The 27,388-nt window shown below is 46.8% G+C and overlaps 1 protein-coding gene across 2 annotated transcripts in view; it reads left to right on the top strand.

Moving 5' to 3' along the window:
* The window catches only part of MGMT (O-6-methylguanine-DNA methyltransferase), a 240,376-nt gene that overhangs the window by 5,348 nt on the left and 207,640 nt on the right, over positions 1-27,388 (top strand). The window contains exon 2 of one of the 2 annotated variants that reach the window (XM_084773173.1): positions 17,005-17,049. The exons of the other annotated variant lie outside the window; for it this stretch is intronic. The gene's annotated coding sequence lies outside the window, so the exon portion shown is untranslated. The remainder of the gene's footprint in view (positions 1-17,004; positions 17,050-27,388) is intronic. 2 annotated transcript variants of the gene reach the window in all.

The following is a 27,388-nucleotide window of genomic DNA, read 5'->3' as shown; positions in this document are numbered from 1 at the left end:
TACCAAGACCCCATCTAGGTTAGCAGCGCAGTGGTCACCTGCAAAGTTCCCTGGAGACAAGATGGCTGCCATGACTTTGAGAAAGTTCACTTCAAGATTTGGTCTGCTGGCAGCGGTGGGCTATGATAAAAGTGGTTTCTTGAGGGATTTCGGAGGCCAGGTTCTGGTGAGCTCCGAGTAGTGATAACAGTCGCCTTGGGGTAACATCCGCTGACAGTCACAAAGCAGTGTTCGGTGGAGCAGAACTAGAGGCCACAGAACCCCCTTCTCCATCATGTGAGAGACCAGCCTGTCTGTCTGGTGTCGAGTGTGGCTCCTCCCTGCTGAGGTGCTGGATAGCTAAAGTTTCTTTTGTGGAGCTGGTTTGCTCTGCTGTCTGTTCTGATTTTTGTTACTGAGAGATCTCAAAGTGCTCGGCCTCATGACCCATCTGCTCAGCAGGCCAAGTTCAGCCATGCCATGGGAGGATATCCTCATTATTGGTACCAAATGCACGCGGCTTTGCTTCCTGTGTGCTCCTAATATGCTGCCAGTGCCAGCCAGGCTTGACATCTCTAGTCTGTTAGGGTGAAAGAATATCCTGAAGGACCAGACACTCAATCCCACACGATGACCCAGTCAGGCACCAGGAGTGACACCAGCCTGTCCAGCCCCATCCCGCCTGTGACTGCTCATGCCGTAGCATCGGGATAACCTAGGTCTGCTTGCTGTGAGTACCTGAAACCCCAGTGCTCAGAAGGTGGAGGCGAGGGTCCATCCTTGGCTATATAGAGAGTACAAAGGGGAACCTGGGCTACATGAAATCTTGTCTCAAAACCCCTTGGTGATGGTTAATTTTTTTTTTAAGTCGATGTCTCACTGTGTAGTGCTGGATCGCCTAGACTAACTGCTTATGTAGACTAGGCTGGCCTCTAACTCCCAGAGACCCTCATCCTCTGCCTCCCCAGTGCTGGGATTAAAGGTGTGCGCCACCACACCTGGTATGTGATACTTAATCTTGACCGACAACTTCATGGACTTTAGAATCACAGACCCCTGTCTGTGATGTCTGAGATGGCTTTTTAGGTTGAGCAGGGATGGGAAGGGAATGACGTCATCCTTGGGCTGCCGTCCCAGACTGAGGGGAAAAAGGAAAAAAAAAATCAGTTGAGCAGCAGCTTTCATTGCTCTGCCTCATGACTGTGGATGCAGTGGGACCAGCCACCTCCTGCTCCTACCACGATGCCTTCCCCAGTACAGAGCACTGTGCCCCCTAGAACTAAGCCAAGACAAACTCTGCCCGCTTTAACTTGCCTCTTGCCAGGTATTTGATGCACTGGCCCCCACGCCTCAATATATCATAGTTCTGCAGAAATTTCAGGGGGAGAATGGGTCTTATTTGAGTGAATGTTGAAAGCATACTGTCTGTGTTGCTTTACCTAGCCAGGGTGTCCAACCTTTTGACATGGTGACATGATGTGTGGTTGAGCCGGTATTCAAAGCTATTTTATGGCTTTCCAACGAAAGGTTGGCCATGCTCTCTCCTAGCGCATCTTATCAAATCCTCAGGATGAGCTCAAGAAGGACGAGCACACAGTGGCTTTCTTTTCTCTTCTTACTTGTGAGAAAACTGGGTTTAGCGGTACAGAGGGCATAAAGTAGAGGTGCTAACCCAGATTTGTAGGCCAACTAGGGGCAGGCTTCTCACCATTGTGTCCTGCTTTCTTGGCAATGTTTAGGCAGAGGAGGTGATGGAAGGCCTTTGTCGGGCACAGCAGGGCATCTACAAACACACGCTTATATATTCAATGAAGGCTTTCTGGCCAGTTTCACCAGGCATTGTCCTTGGTAGTGAAGAAAAGCTTTAATCTGAGTCTGCTGTACCCAGTGGTTCTCAGGACCCAGTGAGGAACGTGCAGCACTTTAGCTGTGCATGAGCGCAGTGAAGATGACATGACAAGACTCTTGTCTCTATGTAGGTGCTTTGCTCTTTGTGATCCATCTCTGCCTCATACTCACCTGTTAGTGAGTGGAGTGAAATGTGTGTGTGTGTGTGTCTAGAGTGGGAAGGGAGCATCCACCCACCTTACCACATCTCTGCTGGACCCCTCGCATAACCCTCCTCAAAGTGTGTCTGGAGCAGCTGGTGAGATTTCCTGTTGGTGGGATGTTGGGGCAAGGGTGGGATATTCCAGGTAGAACCCTAGAACATGAACTCTGGGGTGCACTTGGGGACCCATCAGTAGGCAGTTAGTTTGAGAAGAGTATGGATGTAGCTAACAAGGAGGGCTGGAGGAACAGTGGTGGGCCAACTCCAGGAAGGCCTGTCCGATGCTGAGGGTTGTGGGGATAACAGGCCATAGCTCTGATCCCAACGAAGAGCACTTGCCTGGGTGTCATTCAGATGGGAAGAAAAGGAAGGTCAACACTGGAGTCTGGCGGTGAGGGGTAGTGCCTCTGGAGGTCACGTGGGGTCTGGCGGTGAGGGGTGGTGCCTCTGGAGGTCACGTGGGGTCTGGTGGTGAGGGGTGGTGCCTCTGGAGGTCACGTGGGGTCTGGTGGTGAGGGGTGGTGCCTCTGGAGGTCACGTGGGGTCTGGTGGTGAGGGGTGCTGCCTGTGGAGGTCACGTGGGGTCTGGCGGTGAGGGGTGGTGCCTGTGGAGGTCACGTGGGGTCTGACGGTGAGGGGTGCTGCCTGTGGAGGTCACGTGGGGTCTGGCGGTGAGGGGTGGTGCCTGTGGAGGTCACGTGAGGTCTGGCGGTGAGGGGTGCTGCCTGTGGAGGTCACGTGAGGTCTGGCGGTGAGGGGTGCTGCCTGTGGAGGTCACGTGAGGTCTGGTGGTGAGGGGTGCTGCCTGTGGAGGTCACGTGAGGTCTGGTGGTGAGGGGTGCTGCCTGTGGAGGTCACGTGAGGTCTGGTGGTGAGGGGTGCTGCCTATGAAGGTCATGTGGGGTCTGGTGGTGAGGGGTGCTGCCTGTGGAGGTCATGTGGGGTCTGGCGGTGAGGGGTGGTGTTTGTGGTGATCATGGGAATGGCTTGTCAGCTGACTGAGAGGTACCTTCGAGTAAGAGGAGAGACTAGTTGGAAAAGACTTCCACATGTAGGTTCCTTTTTCTTTATCTCTTTTTGTTCTTTTGTTTTGATTTTTGAGATGGGGCCTCCTGTAGTCCTGGTTGGTCTGGAATTCAGCTTGTAGGCCAGGATGACCTTGAGGTCCAGATCTTCCTGCCTCCACCCACCTTCCAAGGGATGGGAGTATAGGCAAGAACAATCTAGCCAGGGCCATTCTTCTTATTCTGGAAGGAGGAACTGTTTGGTGTGTGTACTTTTATTTAATGTGGATTTTAAAGAAGCATGCTGTCTGCCTTGCCTGGCAGTTGGGCTCTGAGGCGGGGAGATTGCCTTATTTTAACTGCTCATTCAGGCAGAGATATCAGCGGGGAAGAAGGCAGCTCATTAATAGGCACCTCCACCCCCAGCCTGAGCTCTGTGGGGGGCAACCTGTACTTCCTGTAGGTAGCCATGGAATCCTTAAATTCACACTGTCAAGTTTTAGGTGTACAGTCACATCAGAATGCAAATTAAAAATAGAGCTTGTGCTTGGCTCGCTTACATAAAGACCATGAAAAGCTCTCACTGGGTGGTAGATCCCTGTGGGGCTCCTCTGGTGGTTCTCAATGTGGGGAGATACTCCCTGAGGGCCGGTGGGGTCATAGGCCTTATTTCCAGTGCTGTAACAGAATACTGGAGACTGGGTAATGTGTGTGAGCAAAGAGCTTTGAGGTTCATGTGTTGGGGCTGGGATGTTGGATATCAGTGTTGCATCTGATTAGGGCCTTTGTATTGCCTCAACTCATGTTGTAAAGGAGAAGGCAGGCAGGCAGGCATCTGCAGAAGGGAGAGACTGAGGCTAAGTCCTGTGAGGAAGGTACTTTTGGCTCCATGAGGTTGTCTCTCACTGTCCAAAGCCTTCTCGTACTGCATAGTAGAGGAACTGTTCTAGCACATGAGTTTTTTTGGGAGAAGATGTAACAGGCTTATCCTAGCTTTTGTCTTCGAGGGCTGTGCTCTTGAATGTCTGGGTACAGAGGCCTGGGTAAACTGGATGTATTTGCATCATATGTGCTAACGAGGGCATCAGGAAGACTGTAGAGGATTTGGCTTTCACCGAGGGGTGTTAGTTAGTGGTGGAATATCTTTGTGAAAGCTAGGTTTTTGTTTTTGTGACCAAGTACCCAAGAAAACGACTTAAGGGAACAGTTTATCGTGTTTTCAGAGGTCTCAGACCACAGTGAGTGACACCATTGTTTCTGGGCCTATAACAGAGGTGGAGAACCATGGCCAAGACAGAGAGAAATGGGAGAGGGAGGGAGAGAAAGAGACAGGATAGAGTCAAGGTCATGGTGTCCTTCCAGGGTATGCCCTTAGTGACCTACTTCCAATGAGGCCCTTTCTTCCAGTCATATTATAAACACATCAGTGGATGAATCCATTGATTAGGTCAAAGCCCTTAGCATCCAGTCATGTCCCAGTGATGAGAACCACCAGCTGAGGACCAAGCCTTCAACACTTGTGTGTTATTATGGGGGACATTTCACATCCAAACCATCACAGTTTGAAGCAGCCCTTCTGAATGAATGGCTTCTGAGTTGAGATTTAAGCACGAGAGACAGAAGATCCGGAGAGAGGACCCCAGGGCAGGAACTGCAGTTGGGGAGCCGTGGGTGTTCAGGGTGTGTGTGTGTGTGTGTGTGTGTGTGTGTGTGTGTGTGAAATGGACACGTGGCTGGGCGAGAGTGGTGTGGAGGAGTTGGAGCCAACAGGCTTTACAGACCTTGCCCGTCTATGTGGTAGATGCCAGAGCTCAGGGAAGGTCTCAGAAACAGAGATTGAGAGTCTCAGTGTTCCTAGATTGTCATCTAGTTAAGATAGTGGCAGCCATGACTCCGGTGCCTGTGTCAGATGACAGAGAATCAAATGAGCAAGCTTGTCACATCCTTAGCACAGTTGTGGTACGAGCTCTGTTCTGAGTGTGCTGCCGTTCTTGTTAGTAAGGCTTTTAGCACTCATGGGGAAGTTTCTAGAATAATGGGCAAAGAAAAGAAATGATATATTTCCAAAAGTTACTGAATTTAGCCAGCTATCCCAAGAAGACCCAGGTGTACTATTCTTTATTGTGCAGAAAAAAATTTGTTTCTGTCACCATTGTGTTAGCATCAGATTAAGCTGTCCAGTCAGATGGATGCAGGGCGTCCTGTGGCCTGCCCGCTGATTAACAGGCTCCCTGTGCCTCCTGCAGCTCATCTGTCTCTGGGCTGAGCAAGGCTCTGAGAACTAACTGGTAGCTGCTGGTGGGGACCGAGAGTCCCCTTGGGTCAAAGTTGGGAGACTAGGGGAGGATGCTTCCACAGTGCTGCTTCTGACGGATGGCCTGAAAGTTTTCTTTAGAAAGATGAGCAGGTGTAAACATGGGTAAATCTTGAGTTTAAGATTATCCTTTCTTGCGGGCCAGGAGAAGAGGACAGGCTCTGAGAGCTGCTGCCCTTCCTTGGATGTGGGGGCCAGACACAGGTAAATGGGGCTCTTGATCTTAAAGTAGCTACATCCCAGGCACACTGGAGTTGCTGGGGGTGGCAAAGCATTCTTTCATTCCACAGCTCTCCCAGACACGATTGCTATGACCCTGCCACTAGCTGATGTGCCCTTGGCCGTAGGGCTTAAAGACCTCCACCTGGCTCAGAGTGAGGCCGCCTTCCGGATGAAGTGTGACCAGGACCATACCGATCACTTTGTGCGTGGGCGTCTTGTGTGCACTTGCAGCGGTCCAGGTGTCTCTGCACACTTGTGTGGAGACCAGAGGTCAGACACATGTGTTGTTCCTCGGGCATCTAGCACTTGTGATTTTGTTTGGTTGGTTTTTGAGACAGGGTCTCTCACTGGCCTGGAGCTTGCCGAGTGGGCTGGGCTGGCCAGCTAGTAGTGACAGGGAATCTGTGCATCTCCACCTCCCTGGGGCTAGGATTACACATGTCTGCCACGCCTGGCTTTTCAGTTGAGTTCTGGGATTCAAACTTGGCCTCTCCAGCTTCATCACTTACTTGTTTGTTTATTTGCTCAGATGTTTCAATGTGTTGAAGGGCACATGCCCATGTGCTTCTAGACTCTGTTGGCCTGGCAGTGAACACTAGCCACCACAGGGATTTGCAATAGTAAGGTGGTGCTGTCTCAGGCTGCCCAGCGTGACTCAGTAAGGGTCGTGTGTGGGAAACTATGTGTATCAGGACCTTCAGGTCACCTCCGCCTGGACAGCACGTGACCGAAGGCTCAACTTTGCTCTGTGCATTTCATTGTGTCACAGGGTCAGGGGTTGCAGTTGTAGGCGGTGAGGCTTGTGTTTGAGAAGAGGCCTTCAGAAGACTGTTAAGCCAAAGTGAGGTCACAGGAGTGAGGTGGATGTCAGTCCCACAAGCTCCATGCCTTGGAAGGTAGGCAGTCGATGCTCTGTCGGTATGCCACAGAGAGAGCCCTCTGCAGGGGCCTAGGTAGTCAAAGCTTTCTGAGCATTTGTCTGGTCTATGCAAAGTTAAATAAAGGCCTGTCCTTTAAGCCACCCTGTGTGGCATTGTGTTCTGACTGCCAGAGCTAACCGAACATGGTGTCTTGTGCATGAAGTTGAGGTTTGGGGGTAAAGGTAGATCTCCTGTCACTGGGAAATTTGGGATTCCTTTTTGTGGGTTCTCAGCCTCATTAACAAAGGAGTTTATAAACAGACTCAGAAGGAAGTTGGAAGGCCATTAGCGTTTGTGAGAGAAAGAGCAGGACAGTGGAGCCTTGAACCTTGGCAGCCGTTGTGAGTGAGGAGGAAGCTGGAGGAGATGGGGAGGGAAAACCGGAAGCCCACGTGTCAGCTGTGGAGAGACACGCAGGACGTGGAGGGCTTCAGAGAGAGAAGGGGTGGGGGGGAGGATGTCCAGGGATCAGGAAACAGACAATTTATTAAGAAGAGGAGTGGGCTGGGAAACTGAGGGAAAAGCCCCGAAAGCCTGGACCACGAGGCTTGTGACCCTCTATAGTGCCTTTAGGTAGACTCCTCATCTCCTGTGTTGCTGGCTGTTCTTTTCTGTGCTCTTTCCTTATGTGCTTAGGGGAAAATGGCGCCAGTCTTTCTCTACAAACTAGCCAGTTGATCTCTTTCATAAGCTAATCCTGTAGCACCTTGTGCCCCCCCCCACCAGCCCACGTCCACAGCTTCTCTTCTTGTGTGTGTGTGTGTGTGTGTGTGTGTGTGTGTGTGTGTTGCACATGAAATGCAGATTATAAGCTTTTGTTTTTCATACCATTTCTAAGTACTCACAGGTCTCTACCCCATAGTATAGATGAACTCTGTCCCTAGGCCCTATGATGGGGGCCCAGCATGGCCCAGAGAGAAACTACTGTATGAATCCAGAGTTCTGGGCTGGGAAATGTGTTGTGAATATTAAGATATAGATCTGAATTCTCATTGGTTATCTTTTATTTGTTTATTTATTTATATTAGCCACTGTTTGCTGTTTACTTCCACAGAGAGAGTTGGCAAGAATATGATTAACCCCAAGGGTCATTTTCTAATATAATTATTAATGACTGATTCTGCTTATCCTGGAAATCAATAAGCGGGGGGGGGGGGGGGGTATAGTGGCCTGGTGTGTACTTGGACTTGATTCCTTGCATTTCATAGGCATGATCACAAGGCCAATGATTGCACAGAGTGTGTTTGGTGAACCTAAAGTGCGTGCCGACTTCCACATAATCACCCTGATAGGTAATGTTCAGGACGTGACTTATGTTAATATGGCAAATACCGCTGAAGTCTCCCGCCACTAATAGTTAGGGTGGGGATGTATAGTAATTGATCTTCCTGGGAGTGCTGCAATGTAAAAACAATCCGGGCTGTTGGAAGTATATTTTACAAGTGTGCATTGGGCCTTGGGGATGTTATATTGAAAAACCCAATTGTACAGTTACCATGGGAACCCAATTAGAATAGATTGCTTTTTTTTTTCTTTTGTCTTTCATCTTGACCAAAAATCTAATGTATTTTAAACGTTTTCATATGGAACTGTGTTCCTCTACTGATGCGCTCTGCCACAGCACTCTTTTTTTTTTTTTTTTTTTTTTTTTTTTTTTTTACCCCCAGCTTCAGCTTGGCATGGTGGTGTTTTCTAGTGGTGCTGTACGAAGATGCCTCCCAGAGAGATTTAATCAAATTTTTGTGGGAAAGTTTGTGCACATGGTAGTGGAGGTTTTGGAAAGCATTTTAAAAATTGGGATGATGGGTATCTTTCTGAGACTGCAGACAAGGCACCACCCCCACCTTACGATCCCTCTCCAGTGGAAGATATAGGGTATCCCCCTGAGCTCATGTGTGTAGTTAGGGTATCAAGTCCCTAACATGTCCTGGGTTACAGAGTGCTAGAGATGACAGGTGAATGTTCCAAGCCTGGGGACCACCCAGCTTGGTCTCAGAGTCTCTCTGTGCTCTTAAAATCTGTTTGGGCTCCCAGGAGCTTTTGTGAGCAGTACATAGAGGCCGCTCAGTTTCCTCAGCATGGATGTTCCAGGTTCCCTTTTGAGTACCAACGTCCAGGGCTCCTTTTTACGAAGAAGCATGATTGTTTGCGCCTAGCCTAACACATCCTCCACCAAGACTTGAATCATTTAGACATTTCTCTGTCTTTATTAGTACATTTTATTTTTTTTCATACTTCCACATATGCACACTATACATTTTGGTCCGTCTCTCCCCCTTACTTTATCTATCTAAATTTTTCTAAACATCCATTGGAACATAACTATCTAAGTAAATAAAGAAATTTCATAAGGAAAAATTATGTATGTTTGGTACGTGTAATATTCTCCCCCAAATTCTAGTTTATGTTTGGGTTAATTCATTGAATATAGAGGTATAGATGGCCGCCAATGTTGCTGTATTAGAGTTAACACTGAGAAATTGAGAAGTATTTATTAATTCATGTGAACAACCGTAACCCATTTGATTTTTGCATAAAGAGCATTTTTCAGTGGAAGGCAGTTTTGTTTTCCATAAAAAGCACTTAGCGGCAGAAGTGTGACTGGTCTGCCTTTGTTTCAACCCTTTGGATAGACAGCAGCTAGGTGCTCAGATCTGTTTCTGCATTCAGACTTCCTGGCTGTGTAGCTTTGCTTCAGGCCTGTAGAGAAGCTGGCCTGGCTCAGTGGAGTAGCCGGAAAAGGGAACAGCAATTTAGACTTTCAGGTACACATGGCTGTCCTAGAGCCGCATCTTAGCTGGACAGGTGGCAGTGTGGGACCAGAATTCCGTGTCTTCCCATCTTCCGTCCTTTACCATTAAGTGTGGCTTTAGCACTAGGTTTCTGCAGGCGTTTGCTGTAGTTTGAAATGAACATCCCTGGGAAGTTCACATGTGGAAGTTAAAGTGCCTGGAAAGCCCCTAATAGCAGGCTGCAGAACTTTGAAGAGATGGAGTCCCGGGGTGGGAGGTCTGGTGCGCTGGCTTGTGTGATCCTGACCCTGACCTCCCATCCTCTAAGGCACAGTGATGAAGTGAATAGCCTTGCTTCACTGGTGTACCCATGTCACGACCACACTAACTCACTGTACATTAAAGGGACTCCAAAGAGAGGCAAAGCCGTTCCTCTGTGTTAGCTGGGGTCTTGGGAGCTTAACAGCAAAGGGAACCTGCCTGGCTTGGCACCAGTCTGAACCTGTTCTCCTCCCTCATGCTTGAGATGATGGTGGCCACACACCACGGCAGGCAGTTTGGTTCTGGCTGGTCTTCATGTGGGCCTGAGGAGTCTTTATTCTTCTGCTCCGTGTGTCACAAGGACCTCACAAGGTCACAGTCCTGCAGCGTTCTCCACGTCTGTGGTCTTCGTGATCAGGGCCCAGATGAAGCCCCTTGTGCGTATTCTGGGCATTATTTTACCTTTATATGTTTTCTAGAATTTACCTGGGAAGCCATATAAATAAGTGTGGAGTCTTCTCTTAAGTATTTACTGCAAATCCAGGACCTTCCCTGCCCCCAGCATCCCCATTATGTGCCTGTGCATGCTGTTTATTCTTCTTGAGACTGTTTTGGTATTTTGTGTTTTTCAAGGTATTTGATCCTTTCCTGTAAGTTGTTGAATTTATTGGTTGAACAACATTACTTGCCTGTTCTTTTGTTAAATCTTTTATGTGAGTGTGTGTGTGTGAGGATTCAGTCTCTCTCTTGTTTCATTCTTCTTCTTCTTCTTTTTTTTTTTTAAAGATAGAGTCTTACTATGTTGTTCTAGCTGTCCTGGATCTCACTGTGTAGACCAGACTGGCCTTGAACTCACAGAGATCCTACTGCCTCTGCCTCCTGAGTGCGGGGATTCAAGGTGTGGGCCGACAAACCCAGCTAGTAATCATCTTTTAAGGAGAGTAAAACTATAAAATGCATTTACTTGTAATTTTCTGTTATTTTACTCTGAAGAGATCCTAATTTCAAGCTAGTATGCATTGGCGTGAATGTATGCATGTGTGTGTATAATATATTTATGTAATGCATGTATACGTGCATGTGTAATGTCTATGTGCATGTGTCCTATACATGTGTGCACATATCACACGTATCCTTAAACCTGAAGAATTTGCTCAGTACTTCTTGGTGTAGGTCCTCAGGCGTGAGTTATCTCACCTCTTCTTCTGCTTTCTTCTGAAGTGGTCTTCACTTCCCCAGCATTGCTGTGCTGCGCGCAGGACTGTGGGCTCTTAGCTCCCTGAGCCTGCTGGGGAGGGGTTGACAAGACTGAGTGCTTGCTGAGTCTGTCTTGGTCTTGATGTGCCTGCAGAGGTGCAGGCATCTGTAATTTAGATTACTAGCCATTGTTGAGTTTCAAGTGTCACCACTAGACGTGTTCTTTGCTGGGTCTCTTCTCTGACAAACCCCCCTGCCACCCCCCAAGAACAATTTAAGGAAAAGAAGCGTTTGCTTTGGCACACAGTCTCCAAGGGCTCGGTTTGCGGTTGCCTGTGCCCTTGGCTCAGTAACACGACCATGGAAGCACGTGGTGCAGGCATCTTCCATTGCTTGCAGACAGATAGCAGAGAAAGAAGCTACTGGAAGAGAATGGGGCAGGAACAAGACACAGCCCCTGAGGACGCACTTCCAGTGGCCTAGTTCCATAGTGTCCCGCCTCCCGCCTTTTCATATGTTCCAAATAATGCCATCATCTTGTGAAACCAGCAAAGGTTTTAAGCACTGATTAGGTCAGAGCCCTAGTGATTTAGTCTTCTCCGAATACACCACCAGACGCCCTGCGATGTGTGCTTTGCTAACGTAGGTGTTTCTTAGTCCCAGGAGGGAGGACAGTGACGGTTGACCCTCGCTGTCATTCTCTGCTTTCCATAGCATCTGCATGGAGGGCAGGCGTTAGAAGAGCAGGCTCTTTCCTGCGGAACTCACTGGCCATTGCACTTCTGCCTCCAGCAGTTTGCATTTAACCTGGCAGCGGCACTGACGTGATCGAACCCTGCTGCTGCTGTCTGCCTGGGAGGACAGCCATCGAGGCTGATTTGGTTCCTGTTGCCTCACGTGGTTCGGTGAACTGTTGACAAGGGGACACAGCCACAGATATAGATCCCTCCCCCCAAACGGAGAACGAATGTGAGTCCTGTCTGAGCGTTTAGGCTCAGGCCAACAGTTTGGTCGGTTTGTCCATGAGCTCACAGTGTCACCGAGCATCAAGAAGGCAAGCAGTGGATTAGCAGATGCCTCTGCGGGTAAAGGCGCTTGTCATCAAGCCTACTGAGTAGAGTCTCTGGAAACCAGATGGTCGGAGAGAATGTACTCCTTCCTGCATGTTATTCCAGGGCTTCTCCAGTCATTCTGTGGCATGTGTGTGCGTGTTTGTATGTGTGCTTGTGTGTTTGTGTGCTCACGAGTATTCACACACATAAACGCGTGTGTACACACAAATAGGTTTGTCAATAGATATACATGTATATATACATATATGTGTATATATACACGCACACATACACACAGCTGGTATTGTCTTGTGAGCTATAGAATGCTTCCTTGTGGTGAAGATTTTTCTCACCCCTCCCTCTTCTCTTCCCTCTTCTTCTTCACTCTCCTCTCCTCTCAGCTTCTGACCATGTCACTGTTAGCTCAGACAGGCTTTGAGCTTACTAACTCCAGGCCCTCATCCCCCATAGCTGGGGTTCCAGGCTTGTGCCATCACACCTGGGTAATCAGCTGCCTCTCTAAACATGACTCTCATTAGACATGGATGCCTGTGACGTTGTATATCTGATTGTTATGGAAGTAAAAGGGGAGGTGTTCCCTGTACGGTTTTAGGTTACATGCGCAGTTTGTATTGTTTATATAGTGAGTGTGTGTGTGTGTGGAGAGAGAGAGAGAGAGAGAGAGAGAGAGAGAGAGAGAGAGAGAGAGAGAGATGGGGTAGGAGGAGAGAGAATGAGAATATCTTAGTCCCAGGTCACAGAAAATGCTCATTTTATAGGATTTGATTTCTTTTGTGGTCTTTATGCCTTTGGCCTTCCCCAGCCCCTGAGCTACTTTACTCCTCATTGTTTTTCTTTCTTTCTTTCTTTCTTTTTTAATCTTTGTTTCTACTCTGCCCTTTGCTTTTTTTCTTTCTCACATTTTAATATTACACATTTTCTCAAGCATTCTAGAGAATACACATGGTCATATAAATTCTAAGGCACCGGCTGGAGGCCTGCACGGTACCTGTCCTGTGAGGGAGTCCCTGCTTCCTGTTCTGCTTGGCCCCACCCCGATGATGTCACTGCTCTGAAAGTTGTGTTTATATAGTTGTCCTGTATTCATGTTTGTTTCTCAGCCTTGAGGGTGCTGTGCTGCTCGTGAGGACCAGAGACTTGCTCTTCTCTCTGGTTTTTGGAACTTCATCCAGAGCTGCATTTGGCCAGTCTTCTGTGCTCTGCCTGCTGCTCACCGTGACAAAGACCTCTGTGACTATCATGTGGTTTGATGGCATCCTTGTTTCCCCGTTAGCAGGCATTTGGACCAGTCCCAGGGTTCTCTATGCTCCATAGTTACAATGACCCTGGCATGTGGCTCCAGCACACAAGTGGACCAGTTTCTCTTCTGTGTGTACTCAGGCAGGATGGTTGGCCTGTCAGTGGCTCTGTGCTGCAAGACAGATACAGCTTTGTGAAAACAGCTAAAGCAGATGAGACCCCATGAGTGATGCAGTCCTGGAGTTACCCTACTGTGGATGCTTGCTAGCCTACTGTGTGGCACATGAGATCGCAGTGTGGTCTGCAAGGGAAGTGGTACCTCAGTGTGATCTTGCTTGCATTTCTCCAGTCATGAGGCTGAATCATCTTCCCATAGTGCCACTCACCACTCTGCTGTGAAATGCTTTGTTCACACCCATGCTGGCCTCGGACTAGCCATGGAGCCGAGGATGAACCTGAACTTCAGATCTTCCTGCCTTCGCATTCCAAGGGCTGGGATTGCATACATATGCCCACAGCTGCATTTAGAGGGTGCTGGAGATAGAGTCTATAGCTTCACGAATGCTAGGCAGGCACTGTACTGACGTAGTTAAGTCCCCAGGCCCTATTCATACCTCTTCTGCCTGTATTTTCATTACTTGTCTTTGTCTAACTCCTTTGTAGGAGTATTTCACATATTGTGAATGCTTATTTGTTGTCAGTGACCCCTGGTTCATCGTCTACTTTGTCGTTTTCTTGATGGTGACTTCTTGTGGGCAAGATTTCCTAGTTTTTATATAGTTACATATAATTGCCTTTGGACTTTTTCCTCCTTTAAAACTTAAACATTCTGTGTCTTATTTCAAAATGTCCTTCCCTTTCCCCCATAAAACATGCTGCTCTATATTCTCTTGTAGAAATATCAATTTCCCTCTTCATATTCAAGTACATACACCATTTGGAATTAATTTTAGTCTGTGGTATGGAGTGGAAATCCAATTCTTTACTGTGAGCAGTTTTGATTTCCTGTTGCTCCTTGCTCATTCTTTTTCCCATCATTAACTTTTGTTTATTTACATACTTCATAAACAGTTATTTCCTATTTCATGCTGGTATCTTTAGCTATCTGAAACCCTACGTTCCAGCACGGCTCCGACCTGTCTGTCATAGCCTTGTACCTCTCACATGTAATGGCAGCCTGGTACCTGTTCCTCTGAGGCTTGACTGAACTCACCCATTCTTCGTGGATTGAGTCTCTTTGGCTTGACTCCTGAGGATACTGGCTAGAGATTCGATGCTTTCTTTTTGACCCTTAGGGCAGCACTCAGCCTTGTCTTGGGCTGCCTTTCTGGTATTATGAGGGGAGGTCCACACCCTGTGCCTGAGCCCATCACTTGTCAAGGCCACATTGTGCCCTTACACCCTCAATTTGGCTACCTCTCCTGTTCCTTTTAGATTGTTCCTGCTTGCTAGAGAGGTCAGCATGAATTTTAAGTGTCATTTGCTCAACATCTCATATATTAGACTCCCTTAATCCAGTTTTCTCAAAAAGAAAAGGGTTGATACACTTTTGCTTAAAGCTATCATAATCTTAACGATTAAGAAAAGTAATTTTAAAATCAGTCCCTAGGTAGGTTCAGGCCCCATGTCACCTGGGGCCTGGGGTCCCATCAGTCACAGTTCCAGCATCTCCAATATTTGAAGCGTCTCCTGCAGCCCAGACTTCATTGCACGGCTCTATGCAATGGCCTATCAGAGCCTCTTGCCCTCTCTGGGCCTTCAAGCACTGACAGCCCTACCACACATCTGGCCTCAAGAGCTGTCTGAAAGTGTGGGGGAAGATTCTACTACACCTTTCTCTGGGCATTCTTCATGATTCTAAAGCCAGACCCATGTGGACAACACTGCCGTGTTCAGCCGCCAGTTTGGGATGTGGGCCCTGTGTCCTTCTAGCCATGTCTGCAGCAGCTTTTGTGTGCTGTTGCTTTTTAGGAGCAAAGCAACCCTCGGCCTTTTCCTCTCACAAGCTGGGAGCTTAGCTTGGTGGGGTCTTACCCTGAGGACATCCTTCCCTTATTCCAGTGAAAAATCAAGGTTCTCCTTCATGGTGCTAATCTCCTGAACAATTGCAGCCTGTCTTTCAACGCAAGCCTTGCCTATAGCATTAAGCTTCTCGGTGTGCTTTCTCTCTCCAAACTGCATTCTGTATTTCTTTCTGCTCCCACTTGCTCTTTTTCATTGTAGACCTGCATAAGAGTGAGTATGAGTTGATGAAGTGACAGAGTCAGAATTAGGCTGTCTTTGAATCTCCTCTGCCAAGCTTAACTTTTAGGCAGATTCCTAGGAAAAGGGCAGGAAGCAGCCGGTCTTTGTCAGGATGTCATGAGAGTGGTCTCTAGTCCAGATGCTAGTTGCTGTGAGACTCCTTGAGCGGGGCCTTCACAGTCCTTCTTGTCAGTACCACTGTCTCTCAACCCCCTGCTGAGTTGGCACATTAGCCTCTAATTACAGCGTCCCACCACTTTTCTGTTGCAAGGTTCCAAAATCTTTCGCATCCCTCCTAAAGTCAGCATTGTTAGCTTCTAAACAGCATTAGTCCACTCTCTCGTACCAACTTCTATAGTAGTTACTTTTCTGATGTTGTGACAAAATACCATGTCTAAGGCAACTTACAGAGGAAGGATTTATTTTAGCTTATGGCTCCAGGGAGATAGATGAGAGTTCGTTACCATCCCTCTGAGGAATCTTGGCAAGAGCCTGGCATGGCAGCTCGGACAGTAAGCTGGGAATTCATATTAGGAAGCAGAGAGTCCACCCCAACAAGAGCATCAAGTCCTTAATAAAGATACACTTCCTAAGGCTCCCAAATAATGCCACCAGTTGAGGACAAAGTGCGCAGATGTCGGACACTGTGGGGGTTCATTTCTCATTCAAGTCAGCACAACACCTTGACTCTGAATGGTAAGAAGTCGCTTAACTCTATTCTTTGATGACAAACACAACATTCTTTCACTGTGTGCTGGTTTGAACAAGAAAGGCCTCACAGGCTCATCTGTTTGAGTGCTTGGTTGCCCGTTGGTGGACTGTTTGGAAGGACTAGGGGGTTTGGCTGTGTTAGAGGTGTGTCATTAGGGGTAGGCTTTGCGGTTTCAAAAGCCCATGCCAGGCCCAAGCTCAGTCAGTCAGTTAATCAGTCAGTCTGTCTCTGTCTCTGTCTGTCTCTGTCTCGCTGTCTCTCTCTGTCTCTCTCTCCCTCTCTCCCTGCTACCCGAGGATCAGGCTATCATAGCTAGTGCTCTAGTACCATGTCCGTCTGTCTCCTGCCATGATGATCATGAACTAACCTTCGGAAACTGTAAGCAATTGAATGTTCTCTTTCATAAGAGTTGCCTTGGTCACAGTGTCTCTTTACAGCAATAGGATAGTAGCTAAGAAACACTGTTAGGTGTTTTGGGGCAGTTCACAAAGGTTTATCGTGTGACAGGGCTGGAAAGATGGCTCAGTAGTTAAGAGTGCTTGCTATTCTTGTGGGGTTCATAACTACCTGCAGCCCTAGCTCCAGGGGATGCAACGTTCTCTTCTGTCCTCTATGGACACCTACACACATGTGCGTGAGCGCACACCCATACACACATACATGCACTCTCTTGCACACACATATACACACAGATTCACACACACAAGTACACATGGTCTCACACACACACATGAATGCACACACAAACACACACACATACACACACACATGCGCGCATGCGTGCGCGGGGAAGTGGTTGTGCACACCTTTAATCCCAGCACTCAGGAGGTAGAGGCAGGTGGATCTCTGAGTTCAAGACCAGTCTGATCTACAGAGAGAGTTCCAGGACAGGCAAGGCTACACAGAGAAACCCTGTTTTGAGAAAATAAAAATAAACAAATAAATATTTAAAAATTAATTAGAACTTGATGCCAGTGATATTTAATGTAGTGGGTGCCTGTAATGGAATACTGAAGAGCAAGCAATTCGTGAGGAATAACAGTTTATTCCCACACAGGTGCGGAGTCTGGGGTCACGCTGCTGGTACCCTCCCTTACTTAAGGTAGGTAGCATCCTCTGGAGAGGGGAGAGCTGTGTCCTTACTTGACAGAACATGGAAAGCTAAGGTGCAGAAAGATGGTCAAAGACTCTTTATAGGGATCTTAATTGTCTTCCAAGACTTCTTGGTTTCATCTGTCCTTGTCTGCCAACATCGAATCAACAGCAGCTGGAGTTTGAAGCGAGCATTGTTGATATAACATACGATGCTTTTATAACTAAAACAGGCGAGGAGGATCTCTGCTGTCTCAAGCTGAGAATTCATTTTTGTAATATTTTCTTTACATTTGTTTGTTTTTATGTGGGTGGAAGGCGGTCCACACACAATGGCCCAAGTGCGAATGTCAGAGGACTAGGTAAGGGAGTTGCTTCTCTCCTTCAACCACGTTGGTTCTGGAGATCAAAGTCAAGCTGTCTTACTTTTTATTGAGTGTGTGTGTGTGTGTGTGTGTGTGTGTGTGTGTGTGTGTGTGTGTGTGCGCATGTGTGTGCAGTGCATACAGTGCCTGCAAAGGCCAGATGGGGGTGTTGGATCCTCTGAAGCGGGAGCTACATTTTAGCTGCCTGGAGTCGGTGCCGGGAACAGAACTCGGATCTTCTGATAGAGCATGTCTCCAGACCCCACACTGAGAAATCATTAACCATGTTCTAAGCCTTCTTCGGCGCTAGCTCTACCGTTTGGAACTCCAGGGGTGTTTCAGTCTTTTTTCCCATCAGGTCTCAAATGGAGATCGTGCTGGTCAGGTGTGGTGAGTGGGGTGTATGTGCGAGGCTCTGATTCAGTGCGGCCCAGGTGCGTCTCTACCTATATGGAGCTTGCATTTACTTAGGGCTGAGTTGCACAGCATGACCTATGAGCAGCCACTTACTTCATGGTTCTTAGGCTATCAGTGACTCAATTCCTCATGACCTCCTGTATCTTAGTTTCCCTCCTCGGTACAACGAAGTGGTAGGTTAGGGCTTTCTGAGGAGCATATTAGGAATGAACTATGCTGTGCATACAGCAGTCAAGGGTCACTGTCACTCCTGGGTGCAAGGTAGAAGTCATGTTTTCACTTTTGTTACGTTGTCATTAATTTAAATTGGAGGAGCCATGTGTGGGTAATAGCAGCTATGTGGGGTGGGGTAGTCCTCCTGCATTTGGGCTGTACTGGATGGTATTTCATTATCTCCAGCTTGTTTGGATTCTGACATCTGAATTTTTTGTGTTTGTTATTTGTTTTCATCAGGACTGTTGTGAGCACCTGCAAGTCATTTCTATGTAGCCACAGGATCCCCAGTTTCCCCTGTGCCTACCTCACTAGGAACTGTCCCGAAGGCAGCCATAGGGAGATGACTCTTACCCTACAGGACACCAGCAATGTAATATAGGCTGAAGGAGAGCGGGAAGAAAAGTATTGATGACAGCTTGTGTTGCAAACATTTTTTTTTTTTTTGAAGAAGAAGATGTGACAGACACCACACATGCTCGGCTGTTTGGTTAGTGGTGTCTCTTGAACTGGGTTTTGATTTTTTTTTTTGGTCAAAATTAATTTATTGTTATGATCGTGCTTTTCTTCATAAGTTATTGTTTGTAAATGAGACTGGTTTCCATGTGATGGAGGAAGGAGTCCAGATGCCAGAATCCTCTGAGTCTAGGCAGAATCAATGGCAGTACCCGATGCTGCCATTGACAAAGACTTTTGTTTGAGTCTTAAAATATCTGCTTTGTAAAACTGGGTTAAGTTATTTTAGAAACTATAAATAGTTGCTTGGTAATTAGGTGTTTGGTTTTATTTGTTAAATGGAGTGCTTATTAAAGTTCAGTGCTTTTTTTTTTTTCTTCTCCTTTTCCCACGGAGCTAAAGCTTTTACAGGCTAAGTGGTAAGAGGCAGACTGCATGTTTCATCTGCAGGCCTTGACATATGTGCTTGATAGATGGGCTCCTGAACTTTTACATTTGTGTCTGCTTGCAGAGAAGCAGAACTCTCATCTTGTCTCGATAGGCCCTACTCCAAAATCCTGCTTCCACTTATGTAATCAGACTAACTCGGTGTCACACAGGCAGTTCGAGGAACAATGACACGGCCATGCTCTCCCTGTCAAATGCATATGGAATTTGTCCTCTGGTGGGCTTATCTCTTCCCACCAGCTTCTTCTTTTTTTTTTCTTCTTTCACACATCTAAAATGACACCAGGATTTTCTGCCATGTAAGTTCCTGCAGAAATAGCCCCAGTCCGGGTCAGCAGTGGAAGATGCCAGGCCATTCCCAGAGCACCCACAGGCCAGAGCTCTGTGTCCTCCACAGTGTCCAGTGGGCTGAGGATGGTGCCTCTCAGCTAACAAGATTGATATGGCCTTAGGCTTCCGTGGGGTCCCGTGTGAGCCAGGAGTGGGCCCGGAAGCCCTCCCCCTTGCACACCGTTGTCTTCAGAGAACCCAGCAGTGGGCAACGTTTCATATTTGCTGTTTGGAGTCTTCTTTTTAATTTGCTCTTGTTCTTAAAGAAAGAAAACAGCATGGAGCCTGTGTTTGAGACCGAACACTGTTACACCCTGAAAACTATTTCAGGAGCACTTGAGGAAATCCCAACACTGGGAACCTTTTGTTACAAGCCCATCTTCTTGCAGTCTGCCCCTCCAGAGCTGATTGGCTTCCTGCCTCCATGCCCTGCACTTTCTATTTGCCTTTTCCATAGGATCCAATAAAAATAAGTACATTTTAAAATTTATGAAAGTTTAATGAATGGCCAGCAAGAGGAGGACTCCTTTCCTAACAAGATTAATACCTCGACTCAAGGGACATAACATTTTAGTAAAATCAGAATTTGTGTAGCTATCCTCACAGTGCCTGCAACCTCTGGCTTCCTTATAAAAATGTCTAAATAAAATACTGGCTGCTGTCTCTGCCTAGGATTTTCATCTGCTCTACATGGCCCCAACCCAGGACCTGCTCAGGGTGGGCACAGCTGGGACAGAATCTCCTCATGCTCTGTCCCCTCAGCTTGTGCAGATGGACAATATGTGATGAAGCTGGAGTGACAAGCCGTACTTGGCCTGGGTGTTCCTGGGAAAATTTTAGAGAGAAGGGTTAGTAGGTAACATTGAGAGCTTCTTAACGTATATGTAAACTTCACCTTTTTTTCTCTTAATTATTAAACTGTAAAAGGAGTCTTGCCATATTTGGAGTATGTGTGTGTGTGTGTGTGTGTGTGTGTGTGTGTGTGTGTGTGTGTGTGTGTATGCATGTGCATGAGAAGCCTTTTGGGGTGGATGCTATGGCGCAGATAATGGGATTGGTTTCTGATGGTAATGGGGAGCCGCGTTTCTTGATCTAATTTATAATGAGATCTAAAGCTGCTGGCCAGCTGACACTAATCTTAATTTATGATCTGTTTAACCTTTTTATTTCCCAGCCACAGCTCACACACCCCCCCAATTCTCCATGACCTGTTTCAGAAGCAATATGCCGGGTGACAGCTCTGCATTCCTGGCCTCAGCAGTCCTCCCTGAGAGTTGATTCCCCGGCTACACCATCCTCCATCAGACATGCTGGACTGGTCCACAGTGAGGGGACCAGAGGAGCCCTGCGTTTCTTTATTTGTCTCCGGTCCCCCTGGCTGCTTCAGCAGAGCCAGTCTTTAGGGTCAGAGTGGATGCTGCATGTATGGATGCCAGTGAAGTTTTTTTTTTTTCTTTACCTGTTTTCATTTCCCTTCCCTTCCCAGCCCCCCCCCCTTTTATCTCAAGGTAGTTTGGGGCTTTCAGGAAGGCTGTAGCCAAGGTGAAGACAATCTCTACTTTAGCTCTCTAGTCAGTTTTTCTCAGTATTCGCACTGTAGGTGGCCTGAGCAGTCGCCACTGGGTGACTTTCCTTTGTTTTCTGTCCTATGGTGGTTTCTCCTCCTCTCCCAAACTCCTGTGTTCAACTCTTCTCCCCAGTTCACAGCAGCAGGGAGGGGGCACTGAAGGATGCTGGGATTAGAACGGAGACTAGAGTGCCATGGAAGGGGTAGTTAGTGCTAATAAAAATGGACTCAAGAGGGCTGTCTATGACCTACACTGTATGAGGACTCAGTGACAATGTGTCAGCCACAAGCTAGGATGTGAGTTTTTGCCAGATGTCCCCTCTCCAGATGTGATCTTGGGCTTCGACCTCTAAAACTAAGACTCTTTGTTACTTATCGACCATCCCCATATGAGGCACGTGTCTTGGCCTACTGACTGAGCTGAGATACCTCATGTGTCCAGCTTCCTCTTTCCCTCAACCTGGACCTTGTTGATGAGCTCTATCGGGTTATTTGTTGGCTCGTCCATCACCAAGGTTACCAGTGTGTGGCCTGATTAGACGGAGTTGTGTAGCTTGCTCACAGTGCTCTCTAGGACTCCCGTCACAAGGTCCATGTGCCTATGAGATGGCTGCTGCTGCTGCTTGGTAACCTTGATACCTTGGGTAAGCCGAAACCTAGTATGCTTCTTTGCTTAAAAAAAAAAGTGTGTTTGATCAGATGATCGTAGTGGGAGAGAGGTTGATCTCTGTGACTTCAGAGCCAGCTAGGTCTATGTAGTGTGTCCAACACTAGCCAGGGCTACACAGTGAGGCTCTGTCTCAAAACCAAACCAAACCAATGAAAACCCCAAACCAGAAGTGTGTGCACTTGTATGTATGTGTGTGTGTGTGCGCACACACACGCCTGTGAGTTATATATGTGTGTATACCTGCTTGCCGATGCATCCATACATCCGCCTGTGCATGTAGACATAGTGGCCTTTGTTTCTGCATCTGCCCTGTGCACTTTACGCACTACAGGTTCATGTCTCAGTTCTAATACCCTTGCTGTCTGTGGTTTCTTCTCCAAATGAGAAACCTGGCTCTGATGACCTTCAGTATGTTTATGTAGAAAGAAGCAGCTCCTTTGAAATGATGAGTAAATCACTGCATTCTGGTCACTAGCTACAGATACCCTGCAGGTAAAACTGCTTTCGAAGGGGAACTCTTCCTGGGCTCACTGGGTGGAAAGACTTCAGTCTCCAAGATGCCTCTGTGGATGGTTAGATTAAACTGACCAGAAAACAAAATCCTTCTGTTGGAAAATATAAACTACATGGCATGTTTCTAAGTAGGTGTACCTGCTGATGAGCTTCTCTCTCCCGTTTCCACACATCTACACACTGCATGTAAAAGAGAGAAATAAGGCAACCAAAGTCCTTTGTTATTTTACTTGAAAAATTAATTACTTTCTATTGTGTTTGCTGAGTTAGGGCTTTTTTCTTAAACTTTTATTTTCCTTTAATACCACAATACATAGAATTTGTGCCTTTTTTACTGACATAGGAGTCACTGATTTTTTTCATTCCTTTTATCATAAGTAGAGATATTGAAAATACATTACGTGAACAAGAACTTAACCAGGTCTTTAGTTGTGGGTAACTCTGTATTCGGAGTCTTTGCCGCATAGCGTTCATGGTGAGGTGTCGTAAAGTGTCGCGTGGCCTTGTCAGAATGTGTCAGGTAGAAGCTTACCCTGCAGGCCTGGGCTCCCCGAAGGTTTAACTTGGCTAAGTGTGCTGGTGGCAGAGGCCTGACACGCAGCTCCTATCACTCGTCATACAGTGGATATTGCGCATCAGTGCGAACCCTTGTGAAATGACTACATCTCGCTTCTGGAAACAGTTGAAAAATAATTTGGAGTTAATTGTCCTGAAAATTCACTTATTGTATATTAATAGGTTAGGTATTCCCTAATTCATTCTTTCTGAAGCATAGCTTCATTTTTCTTGCCCTCTTTTTTTGGCACAAACCTTTTAAGAGTGGGCCAATATTAAAACTCTAGGGTCTGGAAAAAGGATAACGATTCTGGTTTTAGTGTTTTTTTTTTTGTTTTTTGTTTTTTAAGAAATGTTGTGAACATGATTTGGTGCGTGTGCCTGTGCCCGTGCTTGGCGTCACCCTTGCGCCTTGGTGCACCTATGGAGGTCAGAGGATGGTTTTCAGGTATCACTCTCTCTCTTTCCACCTTGCTCCAGGCAGGATCTCTCTCATTTTGAGTGCTACTCTGTGGCAGTGGGCTAGCTGGCTTCGAAGCTTCCAGGCGGTTCTTCTGCCTCCGTCTCTCCATCTTACAGGTTTAAAGTGTACACCACTGCATCTCGCTTAGTGTGTGGGTTCCAGGGGGCTGAACTCAGGGTGTTATTCTTTGCCGCAATCCTTTTACCTCCATCTTGTCTCGGGGTTTTGAGATTCTGCAAAAGAGCCCTCATTTTCCTACCTTGGAGTTGCCAGCCTTCCTCCTCAGAGGGAGGTGCCTTGGTGGAGTCTGGTAAGGTGTATTGGCCTTGGAGGCTGTCTGAGGGTGGCTGTAGGTGGCTGGGGAGCAAGGTGGCGAGGAGACCCATCCTGTGTTGGAGTTCTGGTGTTGGCCTTCCCACCTTACTAGAAACATAATCTTAGACAACTTACTCAACTGCTCTGTGCTGGCGTCCTTTCTGGGATTTAGCCACTCCCCTGGGTTCATTCATGTAGGGACCAATTTCATTGATGCTCAAAATGTTAGCTGTAGGATGCATCCAGCTTGGGTCCAGATTTACTGACAGCTTTCACATCAATTGAGACCCAGTAGGCTTGCGGAGTATCTGGGTTATACATAGTTTCAGAAATAAACTATCAACACTAATCTAGTTTGCAGGATGCTCGGCCACCGCATCCCACAGTGGTTCATTTGTAGAGTGACTTGGAGCTTCCAAGCACCACTGTCCATGCAGACCTGGAAGGAAGCACTCAGACCTCTTTTGTTCACATACAGAAAGATCAGTGGCAGCAGGGCCTTGAAGTTGGGCGTCTCTCTGCCTCCCTTTGACTAGGGCAGTTGATACCTGATTCCAGGCTCTCTCCTACCCTTCTGTCATGTGATGAGATAGAGCTCAACCTGCAATCCAAAGACTCTACATAAAGGCCCTGCTCTAGAAGTTAACCCAGAATCCCAGGGCCTTTGAGTTGACATTTGCTACTCTGGAGAACCCCAGTCCCTTCCTCTCAGCCCGGTGTAGAGTCCTGGCCAAAATGGCATTTAGTGCATTGATGACTGATTTGACCTTGGACGCTCACCTGAAATTCTGCGCTGTGCTCCTGGATAAGTCCCTTGACTGCTCTGCTTTTTCTCCCTCAGAGCCTCTCATCTCGATCAGGTGAGAGGTGAGGGGTGCAATAAAATAATGCACAGAAAACCTGGACCCGGAGCCAGCATGGTGGATGATGATATGTCCCCAACCTCCAATGACCCAGAGACTCGAGGTTGCCTGTTTATGGGTATTGAGGAGACCGAAAAGGAGACAGTTGGTTGCACAGTTACCTTGCCTAATAAAAGTGAGTTCATGCAGAGTGTAGACAGTGTTTGCCAGCAGCCTGGATAGTCATTCCTCCTTCCTGGAGGGAATCTGCTGTTGAGGTCCCAGGGGAGGATGGATGACTGAGAGGGGCCACCCTGCTTCCTAAACTACCACACCCCGTGTTGCATAATTAACCTTGAGAGAAATACACATGAGAATTAAACCGTTTCTCCTTTTATTTTATTTTGTTTATAAGTATGAGACAGTTCTGCTGTGTAGCCCTGTCTCTCCTGGAACTTATGTAGCACAGGCTGGCCTTTAACTTGTGATGGACCATACAGGTGAACATTGTAATCCTACCCTTTTCCCTTTACTTTTGTCTTCTAAATGGAGTTCATTATTTTTCTAGCAACAGCTTCAGGGTGAAACAATAGCTAGAGACCCGGATGTCAGGACTCAGTTGTGATCTGTGGTGTCCAGTGGATGTGAGAGCCGTAGCTGAATTGAAGAGCCACTCCACACAGGGTAGAAAATGCATGCAGTTCAGAGACCCTTCTTGCTTTTTGTGACTCTCCTCCACATTTCATTTGTATTCAGAACAGAGTTGAAAAGTATGAATACAGATATTTAGAGTTACTGAGGAATCGAGTTCATGTGCAGTCCAGTTTACAGTCCCTGCCTTACAGTCTAAAAGGGGGAGCCGTTAATGGTTTCGCCCGCACTACTTGTTTTTTCTTTTTTTATTTTATTATCCTCTGGCTTCTGTTTTTCAGGTGTGTAGCTATTTTAGTATTATGAAGAATGATGGATGAGGCAGGAAAGTCTCTCTGGAAGCGCCTGTGATATTCTGCAATGCACTTGGGGGTCAGCTGCACTTGACTGATGTATGATTTATCTGATATCCCTGCCACTTCCTGAGATAAAGCTGCTGCTTTATCAAAGATGCCAGCAGCGGTGATTTAGAATTTATAAACCTCCATTTTCAAATAATTGTTCTGATTACTTTCTGTCCAGGCAATAAAATGATAAAGGTAATTGCACACAAATGTGAGATAGCACCAAAATACAATAAAATTAACCTGAATTAGTGTGCCTTGTGGATGAGAAGTATCTATGAAATGCGGTGTAGCAATAAGGGAGAGCGATATTATGGCTGGAAGGTGAGTTAGTGCCTTAATGTAATATTCTTTGAAATATAAAAAGGGGCTTTCCGCAGAGGGTGACTGTGCTTTTGAAATTAAGTTGAAGTGGTTCTTATAATTGGCAGCAATGATGCATTTTGAGGGTTTTGAGCATTTTAATCCCTTTTATTGTGTTGTGTCTAGTTGTACCACCCTTGTTTTAAAAGCTCTGGCTTCAGTCTTCCTAACATACAAATAGAAGCAGTTGGGGAATTTGGACAGATACGGGGCTTGGGAGTTTGCTTCTCTTCTATTAACAGTGCCCCTGGTCTGCATGTAATAGCCTCTCTGCCCCCCCCCCATAATTAAGTTATTTAGACACCAAAAGCTAATGTTATAGTTAATAAAGCAAAGTTTTAAGGATGGTATCCCAAGACTTTAAACAAAAGACTTTAGAGAAAAATCTTGTTTCTCTGTCTTGGGATGTGAGCTAGAGACTTGCTTATTGTGGACAGATGACTTTTACTGGTATAGCCCATTATCCCTTTTTAATTTTTATTATTATTTAAATTTTTTTTCTTTTGAGACAAGGTCTCACTATGTACCTCTGGCAGCTTTGTACTTGCTATGTAGAATGGGATGGCCTCAAACTCATGGAGACCTACCTATGTCTGCCTTCCAAGGGCTGGAATTAAGGGCATATGACACAATGTCCAGCCTGGAGAATATCTTTATTAACTGTGTTAGTTTAATGACATTTATTTTGGTCACTTATGTCCCAAATACCTTTCCGTAACTCCTCTGAGATTTGCCTCAATCTCCCTTCTCTACCCAACTTTTAAGTCCTCTTTTTTTATTTAATAATTCATTCACTCCAATTTGCCGTACCCGGTTTTATAATGTGTGTTTTATGACCTTCCCTTTACACTCCTGAAAATGGAATTCGTGTGCTGCTTCATCTGGAACTTGAAGGAAGGAAAACAGTGGTTGTAGTGGTGCAGAGCAGGGGTACCTGGCCAGTGCCGTGATGAAAAAGGTCACGGGGTCATTGCCCATGTGTACCTGTAGCATGGCAGCTTCCCACATAGGTGGCTTCTTTATTGGATATACGTCATTGTATCTATAGTCAGATCAGTTTATGACAATTTCCAACGTCTATGAAGGTCATCGTTTCCCTGAAGTGAAGCGTGGTGGTTTGAAGGAGACTATTCCTATAGGCTTGTGTATTCGAACACTTGGTCCCCAGTTGGCTGTATTGTTTAGGGAGCTTTAGGAGGTGCAGTCTTCCTGGGGAAAGTCTATCACTAGGGCCAGGCTTTGAGATTAAAAGCCTCTAGCCATCTCCGGTTTGCACTCTGCTTTCTGTATGTGCCTGAAAATGGGAGCTCTCAGCTTTCTACTCCTGTCTCTGTGCCTACCACTTGCTGCTATGCCTCCCCACCATGATGGACCCTTAGCCCACTGGAGCCATAAGCCCGAATAACTTTTTTTCTTGTTAAAGTTACCCTACTCGTAGTGTTTTATCACTGCAATAGAACATTGACTGACCCATGTGGCTTCTTTCTTGGAGAACCTAGCAAATCAAAGCTACGGAGCCGAGCGTGACTGTTGTGTTAGGTGCAGTTATGCTTTGGGTTCTGGTTGACTGTAGAGAGGAGTGTGTTGCAGGCATTAGACAGTAACAGGGCATGTACCACCACCGCTCAGTCCTCAGAAGGCAGAGGCAGGTAGATCTCTTGTGATTTGGAGGCCAGCCTGGTCTACAAAGTGAGTTCTAGGAAGACAGGGCAACGTAGAAAAACCCTGTCTTGAACACCCACCCACCCACCCCAAATAAAGTAACAAGGAACTCAGGATGACCTTGTAGATAGGTATTGTCTCTAGTATTCTAGAACATTCTAATTCCTATCATTTTC

Source organism: Acomys minous (assembly GCF_964271855.1).
Source record: "Acomys minous genome assembly, chromosome: 2".
NCBI lineage: Eukaryota > Metazoa > Chordata > Mammalia > Rodentia > Muridae > Acomys > Acomys minous.
The sequence above is the reverse complement of the archived record's forward strand: the minus strand, read 5'-3'. Positions and strand labels throughout refer to the sequence as shown.